Raw genomic sequence first — 5207 nt, forward strand, 5'->3', positions numbered from 1 at the left:
CATGTCCAACACGACAAAATCTGTGGGAATAACATTCCCATCCACCTCTACCGGCACATCCTCTATAATACCCAAAGGGTACCTGCAGGAATGATCGGCAAGTTGAAGTGTCATAGTAGTAAGTTTAATGTTTTTGAGACCTAATTTATTACAAATTGAATAGGGATTGAGGCTAACACTCGCCCCCAAATCACAAAAAGCTTTTTCAAAAAATTCTTTTCCTATGTTGCAAGGAATATAAAAGCTCCCTGGGTCCTTCAGTTTTGGAGAAGTGTTCTTCTCAAAAATAGCACTACATTCCTCACTAAGCGCAATGGTCTCGACCTCTCCTCTTCTTCTCTTATTTGACATGAGATCCTTCAGAAATTTGGCAAATCTAGGCATTTGTAGAATAGCATCAATAAGAGGTACCTCTACACAAATTTCCTTAACCTTTTCTAGAAACTTGCCAAATTCTTCATCCTTCTTGAGCATTGTAAGTCTCTGAGGAAAAGGGACAGCTTTGCTCTGATGGTTCAGTGGAAGAGTCTCTTCAACCTCAATGGTACTCTCCTCATTAGCTTGAATCTGATTCGGTATAGGAGGAGGGAGCTTTTCTTCTTTTTGTATCCCTTTTGAAGCAGTCACTTGGGAGTCTCCCAAGGTCCGTCCGCTCCTAAGCTCAATCCTATTGCAATGCTCCATAGGATTCACATCAGGTTTTCCTGGAAGTTGTCCTGGTGCTCTGGATGATGAGGAAGCTAGTTGGGCAATTTGACTATCCTGAATCTTTTGATGCTTTTCATAATTATCCATTCTCTGAATGAGCTTTGCTATATCTTGCTTCATTTCATTCTGAGTTGAGATAATTTCTTCAAGCATCTTTTCAACATTTGACTTTGGTAAGCCTTGAGAAGATAGATGTTGAAAATTTTGTTGCCCAGCTTGAAAATTTGGTCTTGCCCCCATAGATGGTCCTTGATCTTGGTTATTTCTGTAAGAAAAATTTGGATGACTCTTCCATCCAGGGTTATAAGTATTTGAGTATGGGTTGTTCTGCCTTTGATTGTAACTCATGATTGCATCACATTGTTCAAGTTGATTGATTTGTGCAGTGATAGCTCCCAATGGACATGAGTCATTTGAATGCTCTGAACTCCCACATACTTCACAAGATGTACTAATAGCATTGACCATATTAGCACTAGTCCCCATATTCTCAAATTTCTTTGTAAGAGCGTCCAATTTTGCAGACAAAAGAGTGACTGCATCCACATCAAACTTCCCTGATGCTTTAATTGTTGGGTTTACAGAGGAATAGCCACCACTTCTTTCATTTGCCCATTGATGATGATTTTGTGCTACACTTTCAATGATTTCTTCGGCTTCATCTAAGCTTTTGTTCATAAGTGCCCCTCCAGCAGCTGAATCAAGGGACACTTTGGTATGATAATTGATACCATTGTAAAAAGTGTGCAACACTAACCATCTTTCCAACCCATGATGTGGGCATTGTCTGAGCATACTATTATATCTATCCCATGCTTCAAAAAGAGATTCTGAGTCAGTTTGCTTGAAGCTTGCAATTAAATTCCTCATATGAGCTATTTTGCTTGGTGGATAGAACTTATCAAGAAACTGTTGCTCACACTGCTCCCAAGTGGTGATGCTATTAGGGGCCAAAGAATTCAACCATTGCTTTGCCCTATCTCTTAGAGAAAACCCAAATAATAATAATCTAACTGCATCTGAAGGAACTCCATTCATTTTTATGGTACCACATATTTCATAAAAGACCTCTAAGTGTTGATTAGGGTCCTCATGAGGTCCTCCACCAAATTGGTTCTGCTGCACCATAGATATGATTACGGGTTTGATCTCAAAGTTATTCGCTTCCACTGAAGGTCTTGAAATACTAGATCGAAAACCTCTCGCATAGGGTGCTGCATAATCCTTAAGCGGTCTATTTGCCATATTCAAATGTTCCTGTTCTTCAATTTACCTTTGTAGAATTCTTCTTTTATGGAAAGTTCTATCAATCTCAGGGTCAAAAGGAAAGAATTCCCCTGCAAAGTTAGATCTTCGCATACACAAGAACAAGATAGCAGATAGCAATTCGACACAAAAAGAAAAAAAGAAGAATCAAAAATGCAGAATTGAGTTTGTACAAAAAGAATTAACAAGAAGTGAAAGCTATACAAGAAAGTAAAAAAAAAACAGAAATCTAATGATTAGTTACAACTATGCAATATGAAAGGAAAACAAATGTTATGTTTAGTCTAACTCAATTGATAATTCCTAATGTTATAGCGCAGTCCCCGGCAACGGCGCCAAAAACTTGTTACGCTCCGCAAGTGTACGGAAATGTCGCAAGTAATATAAAAGATTATCGTATCCACAGGGACTGGAATAAGCACTAGAAATGTCTCAATGCGAATTAGCTAAACAACTATCCAATCGTTTCAAAAGCAAAGTAAATGTAAACAAATCTAATATTAGAGATCAACAAACAAGAGTTTAGTGTTTTGGGTTATGATAAAGGGAGATTCTAGGAGTTTCGGTTTCTTTGTAAGATTTCTTGAATGTAAATGGTTCACCAATTCTTATTCCTCAATTGCCAAACATGTAGAAAGTTGTCGGTTCCCTCTTGCAATAGACAACCGGCTAAGGACTGAGAAATGTATCTAAATAGGATTAATTAGACATGAACCTACGTTGTCCTTACACAGAAGCGCACCTATTACTATGCCTTCCTCGGATATCAACATAGAAGCCCACAACTTATTAATCTATAAAGATACAAGAAGCTAATCATAGAATCCATCCTACTCTCTTGAATATTCTTATTTCCTCTTCAAGATTATCTCTCAAACGTCCTTACACGGGCTTGCACCTGTCACGTGGATCCCTCGGATAATCGAGTGAGAGTTTATCCTTACCAAGTCCATAAGAAATCCAAACAATCAATCAAGAATGAGAATTAAGCACAAACCACCATCAATCATTCAAGATCTAATTGATACAAGCAAGATAATGTCATTGAAACAAGAAAATGGCAAATCCATAGGAGATTACATCAATCCATCATACAAATACTCCCTTAATCCTAGAATACAAGATCTACTCCATGAATCGAGGAAGAAAACCCGAAGAAATAGAGATTACAACTATTCCTTGAATCCTCAATCCAAGAAAATAAGAAGAGGGGAAAAGAGAAAACTTATCTACGAAGAAGCCTTGTCTTCGGATCCAATCCTCGCTCCGGAGTCAAAATCGTCGAGATCTCCCTTAGAATCGCCCAGAAATCCTCCCAAGAATGGGAGGAAACCACCAAATCCTGATTTCTCCCAAAGGGGGAGAGATCCCCTTTCAATTCATGAAGAAGGATTTAAATAGAGGAGGGAATCGGGCGGCACACGGCCCCGTGACACGGCCATGTGAGATTCACACGGCCATGTCCAGTTCCCTCTCTGCCAAACCTGCACGGCCGTGTGACTCCACACGGCCAGAACCCTTCTGCTCTCTGGAAATGCTACACGGCCGTGTGGTGCACACGGCCACAGCCTGCTTGGTCTCTGGAAGTCTCACACGGCCGTGTAGATCCACACGGCCATGTAAGGCTTCTGCTCTGGTTGGCTTCAAATCTTGACACGGCCGTGCGAGGTTCACACGGCCATGTCATCTCTCTCTTCTGTTGGTGCCAAACTCCACACGGCCCGAGTTCCATACCAGTGCAGGGTCGTGTGAGGTACACGGCCCGGTGCTTTCTCCCTTAGAATCCTCCAATGCATGCCCAAAGATGTAGATTCTTCACCAAATCGACTCCTGTGTACAGAAAATGCACAAAAAGCAGATCTCCGAACCAAAAGAGTAAATATGCTAAAAGGAAAGCTGGAAGTATAAAAATGCATAGATCAAGCATGCTCAAAGTATGTAAATGTGCGTAAAAACATGCATAAAAGAGTATATAATCTACGCACATCAACGACATGGTAATCTACAACAGAAAAATGCAGAAAATAAATATCATATTCCAATTAATCATCTTATTAGACCTTTAATTAAATGATGCTCCCACTGAATTATAGAACTTTTGTAGAATCAAGTCATGGACGTGGTCAAACCACACCTACTAGATTCTAACCAACTATAATTCGTGTGGGACAAGATCCACATCATACTACGCCCTGATTTAGCTTTGGCTAAATTGCCCAAGACTTAGTATGATCAGTAGGTAACTAATTACCAATTACATCTCTATGCAACTCTTGTTTATAGGATCAAGATCCGCATATATATTAAAACATGAGTTAGCTTTGGCTAAATCGCCCAAGAATTAATATAAATGTGATTTTGACCTATCTACCAACCATTGGAAAATGCTTATAGTTAAACTCGATCCAATTGAGTTAACTAGTTACTCAATCTAATTGAGTTGTACTCACCCATGCGTTTATAGGCGGGACCAAGATTGTCCCTCCGCACCCTACCAAGATAATATGCGTTGCTCTGCTTTGATAGATTCAACAACAACATGTGATCGAGGTAATGATGGGTATCATGGCATGGTAGGCATTTCGAGTTGACGCGATTGAGATCTAATCTAATCGACGATGTGTATCAAGTACACGATTTAGATCGAATCTAATCGTTAAGACACTAATTAATTACTAATCTAGCATGCATCACATACACACACACAAGCAATTAATTAAATTTTGTGATTAGTCATGGCCATACTACGATCTTCTCAAGCCAATGAGAAGATCGGTTGGTCAACCTAGGGTCAATAGCTTCTCCAAGCTCCTCCCTTTGACCGTCATGTGTTGCTCACACCCTCCTCGTAACTCCTCCTCTAGTGGACCTTCCACCGCCTCATTTTGTACATTACAAAAAGGTGAAACTCGAGTTGCATTCAAGTCTAAAACTATTTTACGACAGGAATATGAATAGAAGGGCACGACGCGTAGGTCATGAATCAAGTACAACACGCACAAACACACAAAATGGCACGCATGCCATATTATAAATTACAACACATATATCCAATCAAATTGGGTTCTTTGGGCCATGACCATCACAAAATGATACATAATTCTAAATTATGTGATTTCTATAAATTTTTGAAATTTTTCTAATATTTTTACGATTTTATGAGTCACAACTTCCTGGCGGTCCCAATTAGCGATTTTTGGGTGCAATCGCGGAACAAAGCCCGTTGCGGGGTT

General features: G+C 39.6%; 1 non-coding gene across 1 annotated transcript; it reads left to right on the forward strand.

Moving 5' to 3' along the window:
* Positions 1-1474: 1474 nt before the first annotated feature.
* Positions 1475-1580, forward strand: LOC122007568. Its single transcript, XR_006119040.1, has one exon. It is a non-coding gene; the product is annotated as a small nucleolar RNA R71 (small nucleolar RNA).
* The last annotated feature ends 3627 nt before the right edge of the window (positions 1581-5207 follow it).

The sequence above is a fragment of the Zingiber officinale genome, chromosome 7B (assembly GCF_018446385.1).
Source record: "Zingiber officinale cultivar Zhangliang chromosome 7B, Zo_v1.1, whole genome shotgun sequence".
In the NCBI taxonomy this organism is placed as follows: domain Eukaryota; kingdom Viridiplantae; phylum Streptophyta; class Magnoliopsida; order Zingiberales; family Zingiberaceae; genus Zingiber; species Zingiber officinale.